Consider the following 23,445-nt stretch of genomic DNA (forward strand, 5'->3'; position numbering starts at 1 on the left):
CCTTCCCCTTACCAAAAGCATCTCCAAGGCACATGGCTTGTGAAAAGGAGGACAGACCCCACTGACTCTCTGCTTGTCACCCCCAGGACTCCAAGGTTCAGGGCTTGAAGAAATATTGGACAGGCCTTTCTCTCTCTGCTTTTCACCCCCAGGACTCCAAGGCTCATAGCTAGCAGAAATGGAGGACAAACCTTTCTCTCTCTCTCCTTCTCACCCCCAGGACTTCCAGGCAAAACGGGGTACAAGCCTGGGCATACTTTCTGTGTGTCCCTTTCCTTAGAATCAGCTTGTTAGGTCTGGCTCCACAGGAAGGCTGAGAGCCTGGGAAACAGACACACACACACACACAGAGGAGGAGAGGAGAGCCGGCGCTGGGGCTTCAAACAGGGAGCCGTTACAAGGCTACAGAGGAAGGTGGGCACTTCTTCTTTCACAAACTTTATTAGCATTAACTCATTGACCCTTCCATAAGTCTACCCAGGATTTTGGAGTTCATTTTGGGGCATAAATTTTTCGACTTATAGTTGAGTATATACGGTAGGCTGTATTCAACTGCAGAAATAATCCAGTTTGACACCACCAACTGTCGTGGCTCAATGCTATGGAATTCTGGGAATTATAGTTTGTTGTGGCACCGGAGTTCTCTGACAGAGAAAGCTAAATTTCTCCCAGAACTACAATTCCTAGAATTCCATAGCGCTGAGCCATGGCAGTTAAAGTGGTCTCAAACTGGATTATTTCTGCAATGCGGATGCAGCCTCTGATTTAAAACACTGTCCTAATTAGAGTAGACCCATGGAACTAAATAAATCATGATTAAGTCCCAATGACATCAATGGATCTACCATTAACCATGACTAAATCTGGACCCAATCCTATTAAAATAAAGCCTCATCAAACTGATACAGGCTTGAAAGGAAATGCCTTTCGTAGCACCAGTAACATGGGTGCTTGTCTGTGACTCAGGGCACTCATATTTCACACAGGACATACTAACCAAGAAGAGGTGCTAGATTAAAGTCTGCTAGTTGTTCAGATCTCCCCACGGAACCAGTGCAGTCTTGAAGAAATATATTCGGTTTGCCATCATCACAATTTATGCACAGGAAAACTTTGGAAAGTCCAGCCATCTTGGTAGTTAAATGTAAAACTGCCAGTGAAAGAAAAACATATTCAACATAGTTTCTAGAATATTATCCAAAATATTCAGTTTGGCAATATTATCCAATGTGTCACAGGGTGTGTTGGGGTGTTTTTCTCAATGTTACTCATATTACGTTACCCAAATCAAGGTTACTGCCAGATGTTCTGGCTTCAGAATTTTAGAGCATAAGAGTAAAATGTTCTCTTTATGTGTTTGTGTGTGTGTGTTTAGATTATGGAGTGGGAAGCCTGCTCTGGAAAACATAAACTCCAACAAAACAATTATTTGGTATGTTTAGTTCAAGTTCGGTGCATCTGTCTGGCAGAGATGGTTAGTATTGCAGCCATTATGCTTTGGGATAATATTTCATTTCATGCCTTTTTCCCAATATGCAGCACAAGGTAGCTTACAACATAAAATTCAAAACACAGCTTAAAAGAAGAAGATGAATTAAAACAGTTAAAGGACTTCAAAGATTGTAAGCCGGAGGACAGGCAACGGTCAAATTAACCTTTTGTAAGCTGCCCTGGAAACCTTTTTGGCTGAAAGGCCAATTAGACAGACAGACAGACAGACAGACAGAAGAGCAATTGTTTGAAAAGTTCAGAAGTATTTAAAACATAAAAAAGAGAATAGGACATAACCACCCCCTACCCCATTAAATCACTCTTCCACAGCATCTAGTTAATAACCAAAGCCTGCCTCAATAAATAAGTCTTAGCCTATCAACAGAAAGAGAACAGAACTGGGGCCAACCAACCCCCCCCCCCCCCCCAGGAGTGAATTCCAGCATTCCACAGGATGGCACCATGGCAGTGAAAGTGGAATCACTTTAATTAGTGGGTTTCCATGGCCCAGCAGGGATTTGGACCTTGGTCTCCAGAGTCATAGTCTAATGTTCAAACCATTACACCATGCTGGCTATCCATTAAAATGGAATTTTATACTGCAACTCATATAACTGAGTACTGTATATCTGATTTGCTAGAGCAAATGATCGTGTTTACAGCATTATTATGTACGTCTTCCTTTAAAAGGCCCAGGTGGCTTATGGATCCCCATGTCTATGTTTTCTAAAAAAATTGTGGCATAGTTTTGTTGAAACTGGTGGGAAGTAGTAGGGAAAAACATTACAACGCCATGCTCTGTGAAGTTTTATCATAAAGTATTTCAACAGATAATGTCTCACAATCTTCATGCAAGAGTTGCAGCTCACCACTAGAGGCTACTGTGTCTCTTTCACAAGCCCAAAGGCTTTTTGGCCATCGTGCTATTTACTGTTCATAGGGCTCAAACCAATATGAAGAAACCTTAATAAAATTTATTTAAGTTTTAAAGAGTAAACGCTGAGAGCTCTGAATTTAAATTAAGAAATGCTAATGTTTCCAGTCCTGCCTCAAACACAGAGTTTTGTAGGCATGCAGCCCCAAAAAGCCTTTCAGATTGAAGCCTGTTTGTATTTCTTACTGCCTTTCTGTCTTTTTTCTGATCAAAAGAAGAAAAACTAACGTCAGGCTATAGGATTTTGCTTTTCTGCCCGTATGGAAATTAATACATATTCATCATATGCACTTTTGTGATGTATACACTTTAAGACATGTTTGCCTGACTTTTCAATTACAAATCTATTTAGCTGCCTGCATTTTAAAAACCTACACATGGTATAACATATACTTTATTTCTCTGAAAAACATCAGAAGTCTCAAAGATGTGTGAAATTCCAAGGCAAGGGACATTTTGTCTTGTGATCAGCCTGGAAAGGTGTGAAATTGATACTTCTATGGATAATTCCTTCTTTTATGGAGAATCCTTACCGAAACAAATCTCTCTCGAATTTTGTTTTCAGTAAATAATGATTTATCATTATATAAACTACAGAGATTATGTTTCACATTTTTTCCTTGTAGATCAGTGGTGGGGAAAGGGTATCCAGGAAGCTTGACAGTGCTCATTGTCTGCTGAAAGATTTATCATTTGCATTTGTTGAGTCTTTATCTTGCTATCTTTCTGGACTGGTAGCCAAACTTTGTTTACTTTAAGGGTTTCCTCTTTCCTGTTGAAACTGTCCAGGTGTTTGTGGATTTCAATGCCTTCCCTGTGCATCCTGACACGGTAGACAACGAGCACTGCCAAGCAGACACTCATCCTCTTTTGCAGACCCTCCCACCCTGAGACCTGCCATTAGCAACAGAACAATACACATGCAAATCACTCCTGCCTTTCCAAGTCACACAATATATATACCCAAGTCCTTTCCAGGCAAGCATTATTTGAAGATGCCAGCCACAGATGCTGGCGAAACGTCAGGAAGAAACTCTTCTAGAACATGGCCACATAGTCTAAAAAACCCACAAAAAACTATGGATGCCAGCCATGAAAGCCTTCAAGGTCCTAAAACTCTTTGGGGATAGCCATAGGCCGTGGTGGTGAACCTATGGTACACATGCCAGAGATGGCACATGAAGCCATTTTGTGGCTGAAGGCAACTAAAGGCCTCGGAGGGAAGGGGGAAGAGGTCCTGCCCCAGAGGTCCCACCCTCTGGAACTGGGTAACACCTGATACCGGAAAGCCTTTTAGTTTGGGCACTCGGTCCTGAAAAGGCTTGCCATCACTGCCCAAGGGTCTCGATTTCATGCCCAGGTTTTCCAAACATGGAAGCAATTTCAAGAGATACCTTCTAATTCAATATATTTCTACTGGGGGCCCAACACTTAATGAAATTACCCCCATATCACCTAGAGGCTCTTTTTAGTAAAACAAATCCAAAAACAAATTGAAAGAAAAAAATTGGCCTTACAAGGTCCAATAAGAGAGTATGATCAGGTTGCCATACCCCCAGCTTAGCTAGGTTTTATCTGAATTGTTGGTTTACCACCCAGTGGACTATCACCTGGCACAGATTCCAAGCTTAAAAAAGAAGTGTCTGGCTTTTGTAAAAGCCAAAATGTGAAGCAAATTGTGGTCTATTTGTTATGCAGGAAATAAGTATGCACCTAACTTTCATCCAAGAGAGGAGAACCAATAGTGTGAGTATCAGAGTACAAGAAGCAAGAAAAGTGAAGTAAGGGGATAGAAGGGAAGGAAGAGTGAGTGGTGCAAGTTACAAAATGCAGAAAGCATTGGAAGGGCTTGGGAAGGCCAGTGGTGAGGGATCACACAAATTTTTGTCCAAAACCTTTAGGAGGGACAGTTGTCCACAATATTTGTTTTTAATGTGTGTTTTAAACCTTTTTTCATTTTACACTCTGTTTCACTATGGACTATGTGTGCATGTGGAGCAAGAGTAGAGTAGAAAAAATGTTTCCAGGCATTTAAATAAACAAGAGATTGAAACATAAATGTTCATTCTGAGAAACCCTTTTATCTCTTGCCACTGTTTTGTGAGAAATAGTCAAACAACTAAGTTTCAGTTTATCCAGCTGGTGCTTTCTTTTTCTTTTTTTAAAAAAAAACTTTGCATAGATTTGGAATAGATTAGAATCAGTGGAGTTCAGTGCTTTGTATCTAGGTCTCAAGTTCAAGTTCCTGGTATCCCCAGTGAATAGGGTCATGAGAAAATAATCAAATAAATAATAAAAAAATTATTTATATCCCGCCTCTCTGTCTGAGACAATCGGGGCGGCTTACAAGTTAAAACAATACAGTTCCATATCCCAGAATCCCACCATCCCTAAAATAACAAACAGTTCACAATTTAAAACACACCTTAAAATCAACAAACATAAACAGTTCCATCAGTGGCTACAGCAGATTCAAAGGGTCATGGCTTCCAATTTTGGTGGCCAGTTATCTATTTGGGAAAGGCCTGCCAAAAAAGATCCGTCTTAACAGCTTTTTAAAAGCTGTTTAATCTGGTAATGTGACAGATCTCCTCCAGCAGGCCGTTCCATAATCTAGGAACGGTTGCCAAAAAAGTCCTCTGGGCAGTAGCAGACAACCTAGTTTTTGTGGGTTGCAGCAAATTCCTCCCAGAGGACCTGAGTGCACAGGGTGGGTTACACGGAAGGAGGTGGTCCCACAGGCAGGTTGGACCTAATCCATTTAGGGCTTTAAAGGTCATAACCAACACCTTGTACTGTGCACCGAAACTAATGGGCAGCCAGTGGGGTGGTTTTAAAATAGGTATTATATGATCGCTTCTTGCTTTACCAGAAACCAACCTGGTTGCCATGTTCTGCACTAACTGAAGTTTCTGAACTAGGCACAAGGGTAGCCCCATGTAGAGTGCATTGCAGAAACTGAGTTGTGAAGTTACCAGTGCATACACCACAGTTTCTAGGTCCCTCACTTCCAGGAAAGGGTGCAGCTGGCGTATCAGCCAAAGCTGATAATAGGTGCTCCTGAGTGTCACATTTACCTGATTTGTCATCTGGAGTAACAGGTCTAGGAGCACCCCCAGACTGCAAACACAGTCTGATGAGAGTGTGACCCCATCTGGGACTGGAGGTTGTATCCCAATACCAGGGTTTGGGGCTGCTACTATAAGTACCTCCGTTTTATCTGGATTCAGTTTCAATCTGTTTTTCCTCATCCAGACCATTACCAATTTAAGACATTCATTGAGAGGAGAGACATCATCTGAAGTCAAAGATGCAGACTAAGACATGGAGAAACACATCTGGGTGTCATCGGCATACTGATAACACCCCGCCCCGTGTCTCCAGATGATTTCTCCCAGTGGCTTCATATATATATTGAATAGCATTGGGGACAGAAGGGCTGGGGTAAATCACTTCCTGAAACCTGAAAGACTTGCAGAGACAGGGCATGTTACTTGTTGGACTGCAACTTGCAGAATGCCCCAAACAGCATAGCCATTGCACAGGTTGGCTGGGGGATGCTGACAGCCCATAAAAGTAAGCTCTGTGAAAGCTTCTGTCAGGTGGCTCATACTGGCTGAATGAATAATCTTGCAGTGTAATGAAAAGATCAAGTAGTTTACCTATCTCTGTGATAGTAGCCTTGTCTTTAACAATTTTTTTATTTTTTTAAAAAATGTTTGTTTGTTTGTTTGTTTGTTTATGCTTCCTGACTCAGAATTTTTGTGAGGCAGCTCTTTAGACAGGAGTGCAAATGTTACTGATTCATCTGAAAAATGCTACCTGGAATATTAGCTCAGTTTAATAGCATTTTGTTGGCATCAAGATTTAATAGCATTTTGTTGGCACGATGATGCATACATGTTTTCCTAAAGGTGAACTGAAAAGGGCATTTCTAACTGAAGTATTCGTGTTCATGCTTGGTGCTAATGGAATGGGTTAATCATGATGCCAAAGATCAGGATGTCCTGTGAGGCAGACATAGCTATTTTTAGGTTCTATGAAAATATAAGAAGAGTCAGGCTGGATCAGATGCAAAGCTAGTCTAGAAATCAGTTGACATTGGTTGGTTGAACTACCCCTGCTCCCTTGATCACTGGCATGGAAGATTACTTAACCACTTTTTTACATGTTTTTATGACTCCACAATATGAGATTTACTGTTTTAGAGAATGATTCAAATTTCTGAAGAAATGTGAAATACAAACATTTTTTCAACTAAAATGTAATGATTGATTGGATTGATATATTGTTGCTTCCACAGTTTGCATCTAATTGTAAAATGAGTTGATCAGATTAGTTTAATATTCCTTGTGGCTCTCTAATTCAGTCAATGTTCTTACACCTTCATCACAAAGCTAATTTAAAAACCACTAAAAAGCAAAATCCCACCTGCTATCAAACGGATATGATATCATTTTAGATAATTACCCGGGAATGAGAAAGCAAATGTCTACTGCATTCTTTTGGGAACCATCGAAATTATTATAATAAGGTAACGAAAAATTAAGACATATTATTGATGATATATTTCATTAGAAGATGCCAGTTCATTTGGCAAGGTAGAAAATTTAAACCTATCTGTATACCTGCTCTATATGAGTTAATCTTTTTAACACTTCTGTTTTAGATATCAGATGGGCCAATCTACATGGTGCTGAAAATGCATTTCAGCTACATTTCTAGCCCTGTGTTCACACATAACATCTGCTGCCTCCTGAACAGTCACTTCTTCCTACTCTCACAGGTTAAACTTGGGATGAAAGGTATCACTTTTTGTCTCAATTTATAGAATCACAGAATCCTGTGCCACTCATTCCACTGCCTGCCATGCAGGAATACACAATCAAAGCACTACCAACCAAAAGCCACCCTGTTTAAGTTTTTCAACATGTGATCTGCACCTCAGTTTAGTCTTAGCATTGAACCTGCACTGCACACTGCAGGTTGCAGGGTGGGTGTGTCAATGTTTTTGTTATTTTGTTTTTGGTATGTGTGTCTCTTATTTATTTATTTATTTATTTATTTATTGCAAGGCTTTATATCCCACCTTTCTCCACAATGGGATTCAGGGTAGAATTCAAGGTCTCTCTGTGTGTGAACAGACTTTTTTTTCTTTCCAGAGTGTATATTCCTCAGCAAGGACAAGGTGGGAAGCATGTACAATGGGGCATATACAAATTTGCTTCTGCTTTGGGATGCGTCAAGGAGACAAGGGCTGACTGTCTTGGAGGGACATACTTTGCTATTGTTGCTGGTTTAGGTAGAGATAAGACATTCTTTACAAATACAGATAAATTTATTACAAATGAATGATTTGACAAGATATTTGAATCTGTGTACATGCACATATAGAAGTATAACTAAAAGTAAAAATGTTTCCTAAGAAAGCACATGTTCTTTTTTTATTATTTTTAATTAAAATTTATTAATACATTCTAAAACAAAACATGACAACAAACAGTACACCAAAACAACAATAAATACAGGCAATAATCCAGATAAGGCCTTGAAAGTTATAGATAAAAAGTGTATTCAGGGATCATGAAAGACATCTTTCCATAAACGTTTAGCTAAAATTGGGACATGTCTAGAGACTAAATCTTGCTGGATGTATTCAATGGGTGCCAAATCTTATGAAAGGTCAATCCAGAGTCTAAGACTCTCGCTCTGTTGTTATTATCTGCCATTTTCTCCACTAACCACAAGCCCCAGAGTCTAGTCCACCATCCTGCAGTTTTCCAGTTTTCCAGTTCTTGGCTATCTCAAGCCTGGCAACAGCCAGAAGCAAACTAATCGGTTCTTTATGCTGTAGGGCGTTATTTTCATTCATAAAAATGGAGAACAGGAGCAAGAGTGGTGATAATTATATACCTTATTTAGTGATCTTGGAGATCAGTTGTAAAATTTCTGTTCAATACTCATGCACTAAGGGGCAATCCAGCCACATATGTACAAAGGTCCCTCTACCTTAACCCCTCCAGCATTTTGGATTAGCATTGGTAGACATACGAGCCAATTTGACTGGGGTGGGGTACCATTGATGGACCAACTTGATAGTATTCTCTTTAATGGCAATGGACCTAGTTTTAAATGGTAAATGAGTCCATATATTTTCCCAGGTCTTACTATCAATTGAAAGGGAAAGTTCTGCTTCCCATCCTGCCTTATGAAGTATTGAGTTCCCAAATCTTTCTTCTAGCAGACAATTATATATGCATGCTATTTGGCCTTTAGAATATATAGCCGGAGAGATGCATGTTTTCAAAAAAAGTAAGTGGGTGAGGATATTCTTGTATCTGAAGCAGTTTTTTTTAAAAGAATAATTGTATCTGTATTATTTGATATCAGTTCTGATGACCAGGGCCCAGAGCACATATTAGTTGCTCCATTGTGATAGTCGTCCCATTGTGGAACAGATCTCTAACTGTATACAGGCCATAAACCTCCCAACCTCAAAACTGTGCATATTTTTCTGGGCTCTGGAAAAAAGGGTGAGTAAGAAAAGGCCGTAAAGGGGAAGGGTAGGGAGCCAAGAGATGCACAAGAGTTAGCACACATGTTCTTTAAAAATCCCAGGGGCTGCAGGTCATCCCCCATCCATAGGGCCAAAACAATACTGAATTTCATGTTAGTAGAAAACTGCTGGCATATTGCCTTGCTCCATGACCAGTTCAGAGTCAGACTGAAAAAAAAAATGTCATGACATGACAGGGGTGATCTGGATCAAAAATAATCTGAAGGACATCCAGAATATGCTAATTTGTAGAGTCTGAACAGGGATTAGTACTGAGATTTCTGTTTTTTCACAAGTTCTGGGTGTGTGCTAAAGTGAGAATAAAGTGGGAAACCCTCCGGAAGACATATCTTTGTCATTTGTTCTATAGGGTTATTGAATGTAGATAATTATGATGATCTCTGTCATTAGATAGAATAGCTCAATAGTTGGCTGGGAGCAGGGAGATAAGGAGGAGGGCAGGAGAGCTGTCAAGCAGAAGAAAGGGAGGCAATGTTGTTTTCCTTCAAAAACATTTATTTTCAAACGTATTTCAGAACTCATTAATTCCTGTGAAAGAAAACTATGCATACTAAGCCATAACCTGTGTTCTTTATACATCAGGCTAGAGGCAGAGTTCTGAGGGCATTTTAGAGTATAATATATTCTACAGTATAATATTTCTGTACAGAAATATTTTTTTCGGGGGGGAGCCATGTGCAAATTTTGTACAGAATAAATAATGAACTGTGAAGATTCTCCTCAGTTCAGGATTCTCATCAGAGTTACCTAACACTTGAGAAATATCTTCTTTGGACCGTTTTGCAAATATTTGCAAATATTTCTTTTGACTCCTATCATGGGGGCTTTGCCACACATAGACTCTTACATATAAGAGAAAGATCTTCAAATCCCAATTCCTGATTAATGCAAAATCTACACTGGAGGATGCCATCCCCTGACAGGTGCCTTTCCCTCTTCCAGGCTCTGGTGATGCCATTAAGCATGATCCCTTAAGCGTCAACTACAATTGCACAGAGTGTGTCATTTAAATCAAAAAGACAAATGACAAAGCTATATATACACAAAGACATTTCAAGGCAGTGCCCTCCCTCTGAAAATTGGCACAGAAGGGGCAGGCCTGGGATCTGGAAGTCTGGTGACATCAAGAGGGCCATATTTCACCCACCTTTGCTGCAGGAACAAAATCACTGAAACAGTTGTCTTCTTCATGACTGCCATGGGTGTCTGTTAAGGTTGCCAGAATGAAAACAGGAGCTGGTTCCTGAATGTTTAAGGGTTGTGCAGAAGAATTTTAACAGGTTTTGCTTGTTATTTGTAGTGCAAGCAACACTTGCTGAAATACAGAAACCACCTCCAGTTTTCACTCTGGCAATGTCCATGGTCATTGTAGCAAACAGAATATAGAACTAGATGGAGCTTTGGTCTGAATCACAGCAAAGTCATTTTCTTTAGCTGCAGTCATTTCTGGACAACAGGCAGACAAAACTGGGAAAAGGTTGGCTTGGGCAGGGTTTTTTGCCCTCTGTGGTCACATCTTGGGTTGTGCTGTAATAGATTTATTCTCTCAGACCACAGACCTAGAATCCCAACCAGCCCAGCCCAAGAACATTTTCTGTCTGGGATAGATCAGAAAATGCTTCTATTCCCACTCAAGTCATCATAGTGCACAACACCAGTGCTGGTGTGGGTCAGCATATATTTTGGCACAAGAATTGCACCCATGTTTCGCTCCATTCCTTGCAGCAAAAACATGACATTTCAAATAACTAACATACTGTCTGAAAGACTGTATCTTCCCATACCAGCTTTCCCAAGATATAAAAAAAGTAAAAAATTATAGTCTCCTCTATAGTTTGGCTGCTGGAATCATTCACGTTGGCTGTGTGAAAAACAGAAAACAGCTGGGCAACAATACAAACATGTGATAAAGTTACTTCCAGTTTGGTCCTCATGGGTGTGTGTATGTATTTTGTTCAATATACATATCCTATAACCAAGTGTTATAATGTGCTAGTATGAACAAGCTTTCACAGAATATTTGTCTTATCTTTTTATTTGATATTCAGTTGCTAGTTTAATTGCTGTTTTTCATTCCCTCTCTTTCTCCTTCTCCACTTTAGGCCACTATGTCCTCCATTTTAGCCAGACCACTGCAATAACATAGGCCTGGTACATACCTGCTTGAAGGTCTGGGCTGTTGGCCGTGTTTTTTCCTCCACAGGGAAGATGCAGCTGCCAAACCACACGGCTTCCCTGCAGAGGAAAAAGAACCCGTGAAAACCAGGTTCTTTTTACGCCATGGCGGCAGCGTAACAAAAGTGCCACTGGTGCACTGGGACACACTGGTTACGCAAGCCAGCGCGGCACAATGCAGATGCCGCACAGCACTTGCGTAACAATGGCAGCACCCATGTATACAGGGCACCGCCATTGTGATGCCCTCATCATGTGCTAGGGCTGAGGGGCGTGTAGGCGGAGTGCCCCAAGGCAACCCTAGCACATGACGAGGGCAGCACAAAGGGCCGGTCTGTACCAGCCCATAAATGAATTATGACCACCCACATTGAAAAGCATTTACTTCTGCTTCTTTTCCCCAATACAGTCTTGAAGAAAAGGATGGGAAGGGAGAGCATGAGAAGAAATCTGAACAGATCTTTTCAGAAGTCTTGAAATTCAAGAAACCAATGAGCTAAGAGGTACAGGGGTGATGCAAAGGGTTTTATGAAACTGGAGATTCTTTGTAAACACAGCTTGGCCATTTTCTATCAATATGCAATAGAAAATTTGTCTTGTATCTCACAATAAATGACATGATTTATTTATCCTCTAAGTTGTTTAGGTTGGCAACTTTTTAACTTTGCTGACTCATCTCAGATTAATTATTTCTCATATTTTCATTAGTTTATGAACATCTGTATGGCCACAGTGCAATAAAAGACTGTTTATAGGCATTTCATGACAATCCATTTCCCTTGATTACTTAAATCATTTTTTGTTTTGAAAAACTCCTTAAAACAGGTGGGTCAAGTGCATATGCCTCCTGAGCCTTCCTTTCCTGCCTCTGAAACCCTTCCAATGGTTCACCAAAGACCTAAACCCCCAAACTTGTCAAAATATGTGAAAATGCACTCTCTCACACAAGCATCCCAGAAATCCCACATGCTGTTGCCATTTTGAGAGGGACACTTGAGGGAAACAGAGGTATTTGGATTTGTTGTGGAGAAGAGTGAAACCCATAGGAGAGGTGGGTTGCAAGGAAATTAACTCACGGTTCCATGCAGTTTCCCATAAGCTTTTAATGCACAACTAATAATGTTCTAAAGATTTGGGTCTTTGAGGAAGTGTGTAGTGAGTTATAGCATATCATTATTGGAGTGTTAGGAGCTCTGTGGATGTCTGGGGAGTGCCATCAGAAATTGCTTGCCATTGAAGAATGGTGATGACTCCTACTCCAAGTCCTTTTCATCTATCAGAGCCCCCCTCTTATCCCATACTCAGCCATTGCATGATGCCACAAACCACTTGTCTCCAGATCCTCCTAGTCCTCCTCTGGCAACTCACTTCCAACTCATTGGCAGGGTGATTTTGCACATATTCACCAAGAGTGCATATGCTCCCAACAGTTTCCTGTGGGTTGGTAGGGGCAGGGAGGAAAGCAAGGCATCTAAGGACCACACCTCCTGACTCCCAAATATTTACACCTCAAAGGCTGCACAAACTCAGATTATAGAGCAGATTACAGAGCAGGATACCCATAGACACCACAATAGTCAATATTGATCACACATCTGTTCCCATATAGCGCAACTGAACAGGATAGCATCTCCCTGCCTGGACAGATACCAAGGTTTTGCACAAGGCTTCACAGTATAAACTGCTCTGTTGCTATGGTGTTTTTCGTTTCTCATTCATGGCTATAATTAATGTAAAATGCTCAATATGAATTGATTCTACAGTATTTAGTTTTTTAAAAGTAATTCACTAAAGTTAAGAAAAGTGCATTCTTGCATTGTTGTTGTTATTGTTGTTTGCCTTCATGACATTTCCAGCTGATGACAACTATAAGGCAAATCTATCATAGTTTTTTTAAAATATGATTTATTGAGGAGTTTTGCCATTGCCTTCCTCTGAGGATGAAGAGGGTATGACTTTCTCAGGATCATTCTATGGTCACTATGGCTGAGTGGGGATTAGAGTCCTAGTACAACACTCAAACCACTAGCTCACTCTGTCTCGCCATATACCCAACAGCACCAAATCCAAACTGAAAGTGACAAAAAGGATTTGAAATGCTTCTACTTCATTTTTTTTTTAGAATGGAAAGAGCCATTTGAAACTTAGTTGGGAAAGGAACTTTGGTAAAGAAATAAGTCAAATAAGTGCAAGGAGGGTCTACATTTTGCATATTGATCTGAATTTAACATGACCATTCCTGCTTTACCTTCCTGATCCCATCTGATCTAATCTGATCTTAGAAGCTGAGCAGAAATGGGGGCTGGGAGACCAGACCATCAAGTCATGATAAGGATCTTTAGATAGGGCTAGGAGAGACCCCTACCTGAAAAAATGGGGAGCATGACAGAGTTGACAGTAGTGGGTTAGACCAGTAGTTTGACTCAGTGGCTAATATTGACCTTTGCACTATTCTTTTTTAATCACTTTGCATCTTGCTGGTTAGTCCTAACTACAGTAGACCCATTAAATCAATAAATGAATTGTGAATAAGCACATAGATAAAGCTAAAGGATTTAATGGGTCCACTCTAGTGAGGACTGAAATAGAATGTATGCCAATATATGGCATCATCTTATGTTCCTGATATGGATTCCTAATTTTCCTTTTTTCTTTGTGATGATTAACCTCACAAACTGCACTGATATGAGGCCATCACTCTTGGCCATGGTCTGGCATTCCCCCCACCTTATTGTAGCCTTAGGATGGAAAGATTCTACGCAGGAGAGAGAGGTAAACTTGAAAGGTTTGCCATGTTGAATGGAGCAGGCTTAAAAAGGAGAAGGTCATGGAGGAACCTAACAATTGACCCTGGAAAAAGAGAGTACACTTCTGCCAATGTTCAGCCAAGAGCATTCCTCCATTGCTTAAGCTGTTGCATTCTTGTTGCAAGTACAAAGCTACTTATGCTAAAATAAATCGGTATCAAAAGGGCTTTTTGATCTCTCCCCCCACCCTCCCCCACATGCTTGCACTCTTTTTTCCTTTATGCAAAATAGATTAATATGTTTATCTCTTTGAAAAATGAAAGAAACAGAGACTATGGTTGAAAGATTTCTGGAACTTCTCACACCAAAGGAAATTGTTGTCAAGAGACAGGGAGAGGGAGAGGAGACCAGCCCTACCATTGGACAGATAGGAAGACACTTTAGGAGGCAGATTTTTTGATGTCATGAAAGGACAGGAAATTGTTAGTTTTTTCATGTATTATTATTATTGCATTTTACTGTTATGAATGGTGAGAAATGCTTCATGTGCTGAAATGACTTGGTTGATTTTGAACATGATGGAACTTGATGTTGGTGCGCAAAATATCCAGGGTCTGTTCTACCAGCTTTAAAAATATTGCTGGTATGGGATGCATTTACTGTAATTGAGCAAGGAAAACTGAAGACTGGTGACAGTGGAAATACAATTCTGATTTCAAAATGCATTCTAAGTTCAATTGCCAAACATGTGTCCTTCGTCACTTTTGAGATGCAATGGGTGTTCCTCATTTTCAAAAAGGAACAAACTCCCTCATTATAAATCACTGGCTGTCATAAATAAGCATCTGCCTCATAGTATTAAGTTTGTTTCACTGTTTACAGTCCATGGGTGTCTGTGTTGGCCTGATCCTCCAAACAGCTATGTAAGTTAAACGGCATATAACAGCAAATGCCAAGATCCATCCGATCCCAGTCCTAGAAGCAGGAAAAGTATAATAGTGGCAACCCTGCTGTTGTCCAAGTCCTGCTACAGAACTGCACACTTCGACTTGTACATTATAAGGAAGAAAGAAATTGTTTACACATTTACCATGGCTCAAAAGCAAGAAGCCAGTAATTCAGAACTCAGCACAGTGAAAAGCACACAGCAACCAGGTGGTCTTAGGGAAAACCTCCCTACCATATAAAATGAGGATAAGGTTATAGTAAAGATTGTGGTAAGGAATAAACAGGTTGTGGTAAGGATTAAACAGCCACATTGTATTATATAGTGTCAGGTGTGCTGCCTTAAAAGGCTTGCAGGAATTATGTTTACTGGTGATGACCATCTTAGCTAGTTCTGAGAATGTAAAAATACACAGATGTATTTTATTTCAGAAAATATTGAGTAAATTTAAACTGATTTGCAGAATGGCAATGAAAAGTCCTTGGTAATCCAAGGAAACCTGTTACTTTCGGGGTTTTAAAAATTCATCTGACAGTGACCTAACTGGGATTGCCCTGTTATATGGAAACATACATTACCATTTCCTAAAAATGTTTAGGACATATTTCAAAAATGCTAGTGAGTATGTAAGGGGCTTGGGATTTGAATATCCCAAAAGCTATCTTCTCACACACAAGCATGCCCAAATCTTTTACTTACCTTTAGAGACTCTTCTGTTTCTCTCTTGCCATTACAAGTCAGGCTTATGGTGAGGGAAGAGAGGGTCTATTTGGCCATGGCAAGTTGCAACCCTAAGGTGAGATGTCTCAACATTGTGGTACCAATTCTGAGGTAATTTTAACACATAGAAATTTTAAGACATATGGCTATTTTGTCTGGGTTTTTTAACTTGTAAACTGGCTCTAGATTTTGTTTTCCTCATTTTGTCCAAAACTTTCTGGTTTGTTTTTTAATTGCTGCTTTCTGCTGTTTTATCTGTTTGGTTTCCTTTGTTGCTATATTTTTGTTGTGGCGTTTTTTCCCCTGGTGAGTTATTACACAGCTGCAGACCTTTCTGGCTATTTTAATGACGCACACATGTTTTACATAAGCCCTGCTAATATAATAAATAGAATTCCCCCCCCCCCCCACTCTTCCTTTAGGATCTCAGAATGGTTCTCCCACTCTGGTTCTCTCTCACATGGTTTTCCACAGGTGTATAGGTGTATAGCTATGGGAAGAATGAAGTCATTCCCCCCCCCCCAATAATTTAACAGCCCAAATGAAATTTTTATTCAATCTCCAAATCTCAGGGCATCAGCATGGTGTAGTGGTTTGAGTATTGGACCAGGGTTCAAATCCCCTCTCAGCCATGGAAATCCACTGGGTGACCTAGGGCAAATCACACTCTCTCAGCCTCAGAGGAAGGCAGAGGCAACTCCTCCTACCTGAAGAAATTTTGCCAACAAGCCCAGAGATGGGGTTGCCTTAGGGTTGCTATAAGTCAGAAATGACTTGAAAGAACACAACAACCACCTCAAATCTCTAGCATTATAGAGGGAAACACTGACAATTGTTCACACTTAGAGCTCTTATATTTGCTATTTTCACATACCCTTAGTCACTTTACCTGCCCCTTTTCTTTGGATGCTTAAATGGTATTTCTTAAATTAATTTAAAAGGGAGACTGTTTTAAAATGTGTATGTCTTATTTGTCCTTTGCCACTATTATTAATGTGTTTTAACTGATGACGTTAATTATTCATTTTCTGTTGTTCCCTGCCTCAATCTATGGGGAGGGGCAGAATAACAACGGCAACAACAACAACAACAACGTATTTCTAAATGCTCAACTGAAATTTTATATTACAACAATGGTAGAAATTTGAGAATAAAGTTTAATGGGGGGAGCAGAATTCTTACTGGGAGCATTTGACCTCCTGTAGCTATACTTTTGGTTCTCCATCCACTTCATTTTCCATCATAAGAACTTTAACAGTTTAGACTATCAAATACTGACAACAAGGTCAGCCAGTGAACTTAAAGGGTAACACGGCTTTGATTCTGAGTGTCCGTAGCTGTAGTTGAACAATCTGTCCCAGCCTTCTTCAATGTTCCATTCTCGTGACGCATGAGACTACATATCCCAACACTCCTAGACCATCTGATGATGGGCCATGGTAATTAGGGATGCTGGCAGATTTGATTCAAAACATAAAAAATGTGTCAAGTTGAAATCCAGCCATTACACCATACTGACTTGAAAAATGAAATAGAATTCCCTTTTCATGGATAGTGGATTGTTCCTTGATAATGAACCACAGAAATTGTACAATTTATGGCTAAAAGGTCCTGCCTTTTTTTCAAAACATAATTATTGGTTTATTTTGTTATGTTTTTATCCTATTCGTCTTCTACAGAGACTCGCAAAGTAAATCTAAAATGTTGTTGGCTTTGGATAAAAATGCTGAAACTTTTTAGATGTTTACAACCTCTGAGACATGATTCGCCACATAACACAAAATGGCTCATAAACATCTGCTCAACTTAGACATTAGAAAATGGTTATCTACTAACAGTTCTTTGCTTCAATATGTTACTTAGCCTGCCTTCTCTTGACATCCATTTCAGTTGCTGAAAGAAGATTATACACTTAAAACATATGGTAGTTCCAATAGGTTTGAAAAGTTGGCTGTGTGTGGAGAGGTATGTGTGGCCTTGGCAGAGTAGTAATAACTGCCAACTCACAAAACTAGAACTCTTCACTGTTAAGTAACTATTTATTTGTCCATGAGTAATGTTCACTGTGGGGACACAGTGGCTTGGTGGTTAAGACACCAATTCTGATGATTGTAAGGTCAGAAGGTTGGCAGTTCGAGGCCCAAGTGCCACATAACAGAGTGAGCTGCTGTCACTAGTCCCGGCTTTTGCTAAGTTCTTAGCAGTTCAAAAGCAAGCAAAAGTGCAAGTAGATAAATAGGCATCACTCCAGTGGGAAGGTAACAGCATTCTATGAAGTCATGCTGGCCACATGACCTCCAGAGTCACGTTCAGACAATGCTGGCTCTCTAGGCTTAGTATTGGAGATGTGCACTGCCCCTACAGTCGGTTATGACTAGGCATTCATATCAAGGGGAAACCTGTACCTTTACTTATTGTTCACTGTATGAGAGACAGAGCTGCTACAAACCAAATCGGTGATTTTTTATTTTTCTTCCCTCAAAGTTGAATTGATTCAAAAACATTTCATTCACAGATGGAATTTATCTGCATTGATAACTGTTCTAGGTGTGTGATCTATTGCCGCTCAAGTACTTTTGAATCTGTTTTGCTTAATCCCAGTGGGCCATGGATCAAAGTCTAAGGAAAAGAGTTTCTTCAATGACATGGGGGAAGTTTAACTGTCCTTGGCCCAAAACCTGACTGCCCTGTGTATTTCTTGGCTTAGTGTGAGTGGACAAGAGTGTCAAAACACAAGTAAGAGCTACTGACTTCATTCACTGGAGAATTAACTTTGATCGCCCCACCCTGTCTCCTTCTTCAGTACACTCATGACAGTGCAGAATTCTTTTGCTATGCAATTAATTACAACAGCAAAAGGAAAACAAAAGATTTCCAGTTTGACGTTTCTCCACATCTTTCACGTGTAATATTATCTTTCATTTCTTCTAATATTATTTGTGATATCCAGAAAAAATAAATAAGAGTAACAGTAACAATGATGTATTATATTGTTTCTAAGATATATTAGATATCCTGTAGCTCAGGGGTAGACAATCTTTTTGAGCCGGGGGCCGGGTTGCTGTCCCTCAGACAACTGGGGGGCCGAAGCCAAAAAATAAATAATTAAATAATTTTTTAAAAAATTAAATATATAAATAAACCAGGACAAATGTAGGACAAAATTTTCAAATGGAAGACACTTTTTTAAAAAAAAATGGAGGACACGCGAAAAAATTTGCTGATTTTTTAAAAAATGTTAATATAAATACATGTTTCTGAGGCTTCTATAGACAATTGCCCCCCAAAGGCCCCGGTGGCAATCGGCGGCAGGACCGGGCTGGGGCCGATCCCAAGGCCTCGCCGGGCCACATCCGGCCCGCGGGCCGCAGGTTGCCTATCCCTGCTGTAGCTGATAGCTCTCTGGGTGATATATAATAAAAATACAAAATGCAGATACAGTAGAGTCTCTATTATCCAACATAAACGGGCCGACTGATAGTTGGATAACCGAAAATGTCGGATAATCTAGACTCCTCCCTCCCTCCCCTCCTTCTTCCTTCCCTCCCTCGTTCCCTCCCCATCTCCTTCCATCCCTCCTTCCCTGCTTATCTCCTGCTTCCTCTGCAGTGGTGGCGGTGGCAGCTTTTGCCCCGGCTTGGCTGTGGGGGGGGGCAGAGTCTGCCGGGGCTGAGAGGGCTGACTTCAAGCCACAAAGGAGAGGCCTGGGCCAAGCACCCATTCCTCTCCTTGACGGCTTGGTTTCCCTCAGCCTGAATGGGGCTCCGCGGACCCCCTTCAAGCGGAGGGAAACCAAGCCACGCAGGAAAGGACAGCTTGAAGTCAGCCCTCTCAGCCCCAGCAGACTCTGCCCCCCCCCCACAGCCAAGCCAAGGCAGAAGCTGGTGATGGGGCCTGGTGGCGCTCACCACTGCCACCCGCTTGGGGCCTTTTCTGTTTGGGGGCATGTCTGGGGGCGCAGAAAGGCCCCCAGCCACACCCCCAAATTATCCAACATCGGATAATCTGGAACGTCGGATAACCGAAACTCTACTGTGCTTATAAATAAAAACAAAAGCAGCCTAATAAAACAAAAATCAAAAGTGGCAATAAAAAGGAGAAGCTAAAATAACAGCTATCACAGTATGTTCTTGAAGTATAATGGTGTAAAATATATAATAATGAAAAACAAATGAAAAAGAATAAATTCCTTTCATCAAACTGATTTTACCTTAGAAATGTGAAATGTGATTTCCTGTTGAATATTTTTTTTACAAAAAAATGAACAAACTGATTCAACGTTAAAGTAATTTGTTTTATACAGGTTGAGTCTTCCTTATCCGAAATGTTTGGGACTAGAAGTATTTTGGGTTTTGCATTTTGGGGGATTTTGGAATACAGTGGGAGCTTGTTATCCACTGGGGCTTGGTTCCAGGGTCACCTGTGAATAACAAAATCCGTGGATGCTCGAGTCCCATTAAATACAATGGTAGAGCAAAATAGTGTTCCTTATATAAAATGGAAAATCAAGGTTTGCTATCAAGAATTCATACTTTTTAAAAAATATTTTCAAGCCGTGGATGCTTGAATCCGTGGATAAAAAATTGTGTATAAGGACTGATGACTGTATTTGTATACATACATAATGAGATATCTTGGAGATAGGACCCAGGTGTAAACATGAAATCCATTTATGTTTTGTATGCACCTTACAGATATAGTCTGAAGGTAATTTTATAAAAATATACATAATGTTTTTAATGATTTTGTGCATGGAACAAAGTTTGTGTACACTGCACCATCAGAAAGTAAAGGTGTCATCGTGGGGCTCAACATAGCCACCCTTTTCCTCACCAGATTGGGGCTGAGGCAACTTCAAATATGGCCTTTCTGTGGTGCAAAAAGAAGCCACAAAAACACAAAAAGGGTACCCTAGCCACTGCAGCAGCAGCTTTTTGGCACTCCTTTGGTGCACAGTGTGAGGGCGGCATGGGGTGGCCAATGTATGTATGCCACGCTCCCACACCATCCCTACACCAGTGTATAACACCGGTCTGTACAGGCACATTATCTCAGCCAACCATATGGACAATTTTGGATTTTGATGTATTTTGGATTTCAGAATTCTATATAAAGGATACTCAGCCTGTACTAATAATTCCTTCCTTGCCATCTCCAAATTGAATTGTATCAATTTTGTCAGATATTGTGTTATAGATTTACTCACTCTTAAAAAATGTTGTCCTGTATTCCCAATTCTTATTTTTCACAGTATATCATCAAAGAAATGGTAACAGTGTAAATGGCAACACCTATGTAGCAATGGCAACTTCCTTCAACAGTCCACTTCTTTTCATATAACAAAGTCCAAAATACACAGAAGAGTGATACTTTTATTGAACCAACTCCAAAGCATAAAATACATCATGCAAGTTTTCAAAGTTTCACTGGCTTCTTCATGAGGCAAAGATGTTAAAAATTATAGAGGAGAAGAAAAGAGAAGCACAGGCCTACATTTTGTCTAAGATGCTACTCTGTTGTCAGTTAAGATGGTATTGAGGGATCTCAGTGCATGTGAAGACTAGGTAGAAATGGCAATAAAAGGCAGGTGATAAACCTCCACCTCCATTAGCAACAGAAAAGTAACTTCCCTTGATATGCAGCTGTCTTGCTGTCTCTTGAGATCCAGCTGAGATCCTGTCCTGTGTAAAGCTAACTCTCCCTTTCTTAGGCAGAGAACACTGAATTTCTCAAGGAGTCTCTGTATTGTTATATTTGGAAAAGCTTTTAGGCAATGTATAGGTAAAACTTGCCAATTTTAGTCCAATTAAAGAATTCTACTTTTGTTGGCAGTAGAAAACATCAAAGAGTTAAGTCCCAGTCATTAGGCTCCCTTTTGTTTTAAAGTTCCCTGTTGTGTCTAAGGCCCATTACAGATGGGCAAAAAGTACGTGCCGCGCATGTACTAGGGTTAGAAAGGGGCGTCCTTTCCGGATGCCCCTAACCCTAGTACGCGCTCGGCGCGTACAAAATGGCGGCACCCTTTCTACATGGGCACCACCATTTTGACATTGCAGACACCTAGAGTCCGCACGTCACGCAACAGAAATGACGCCACGAGTGCACCACTGGCGATTTGCGGCGCCATTTCCGCGCCGCAAGAAGAAGCTGTATTTTGCAGTTTCTTTTTTGTTGTGTCCGGGAATCACGCAGTTTGTCCTTTTTTGGGCGGTCTATAAAGTGCCTTAAATTGAGTATCTTGAAAGTCAGGAAACATATTCAGGGGTAGCCATGTTGACTATGTAACAAAAATACAACATGCACAATCCACTAAGCAGTGATATCTTTACTGGATCAGCTGCAAAGCAGAAAATGCATCATCCAAGCATTCAAAGCTTTACTTGGCTTCATAAGCTTTTTTAAAAAACAGGAAAAGAAAAGTCACAATGTTAGAATCACGGGCCTATATTTTGTCCAATATTTTACCCTGTCATTAGTTATCAGACAGTTCTACTGAAACCATTTATACATACAGTATATTCATATGCTGCCACCTCTATGAGGGCAGGTATGCATTCAAAGTTCCAAAATTTAAGAACTTCTAGACTGTGGATGTCTTCAGTACAGGGACAGACATTAAACCTTACTTTTAATATCCTGAATATCTGTATTTTTAATTGATGTGAGGAATCCCTCTCTTCATGTTGCAAATCACAATTATTCCATACCATCACTGTGTTGGTAATTGCTGTGTCCAGTTTTGTCTCCTGGGGGTCAGCCCTCTGGTGCTGGGCCTCTCTCTGTATTAGCCTAGGCTTGTCCTTGGACTGCAGGCACATATTACTTCATATGAACCAAGTATTCAGTTACAATGTAGAAATAATGCAGTTTAACACCACTTTAACTGTTATGGTTTCATCATACAGAATCCTGGAATTTGTAGTTTTACAAGGTCTTTCACTTTCTCTGCCAAAGAGTGCTGGTGTCTAATAAAACTAGAAATTCTAGAATTCTGTAGGATGGCACCATGACAGTTAAAGTGGTGTAAAACTGCATTATCCCTACAGTGTAGATGCACCCCAAGTATACTTTCTCATGCATAAGTTGCCATAATTGTTCACACCCTCAGACACTTCTTTCTCTGAAGTAATGGCTGAAGAATGCAGACTGAAGGAGAGAAAGAGGGTATTCACCTGAACATCTTTCTGGTGTGGTTTTTGGGCTTTGCACCTATTAAGGTTTGTCTCTTTCACATGAAATGTTCTAGAACACTATATGTAGAGACGTGTTTCAATTGTTTAAAGCCAAAAGCCACAGTTGCTTATGCAAGATGTGATGAATTTGATGCAGTCTTTCCCGGTTTCCAAAACAAGTGTTTTCCTGTCAGTCATCATAATACCCCAGCTAAGTTGCTAAGTCTTCCCTTAAAGTGATGATAGAGTTACAAGCACTGTGGATGACACAGCTTTTAGTCAGCCATTTGAATAGCCATGCCTGTTTACTCATGCAGCATAATGTCTTGCTCCGGTAATGAGCCACCACATCCAAAAATCAAACATACACCATAATATTTCCATCTGTGCCACAGATGGTACAGACACACTGTTTATATTCAGATTGTCATTGGCTCACTATAGTCAGTGTGTCAAAGGCACAAAAGCAGTATATGTTGAGAGGTTTGATTACCTATATTAACAGTAACTGAAAAGGAACAACCACAGGGAAAACAGGAACCCAAAGTTCCTCCAAGATCTGAACAGATATGGCAAAAACAACTAAATATTTCCATCAAATCACAAACTTTGGTCTCCTACCATTCCCTAATGATGCACTACAATGCTTATGACATTATAATACATGCCCCTATATCTGAAAC

The 23,445-nt window shown here is 40.3% G+C and overlaps 1 protein-coding gene across 1 annotated transcript in view; it reads left to right on the top strand.

Moving 5' to 3' along the window:
- Positions 1–301: 301 nt before the first annotated feature.
- The window catches only part of GFPT2 (glutamine--fructose-6-phosphate transaminase 2), a 105,221-nt gene continuing 82,077 nt past the window's right edge, over positions 302–23,445 (top strand). The window contains exons 1-2 of the mRNA XM_089529182.1: positions 302–414; positions 11,587–11,680. The gene's annotated coding sequence lies outside the window, so the exon portion shown is untranslated. The remainder of the gene's footprint in view (positions 415–11,586; positions 11,681–23,445) is intronic.

Source organism: Sceloporus occidentalis, unplaced genomic scaffold, assembly GCF_023333645.1.
Source record: "Sceloporus occidentalis isolate IW3139 unplaced genomic scaffold, rSceOcc1.0.p SCAF_1, whole genome shotgun sequence".
In the NCBI taxonomy this organism is placed as follows: Eukaryota; Metazoa; Chordata; class Lepidosauria; order Squamata; family Phrynosomatidae; genus Sceloporus; species Sceloporus occidentalis.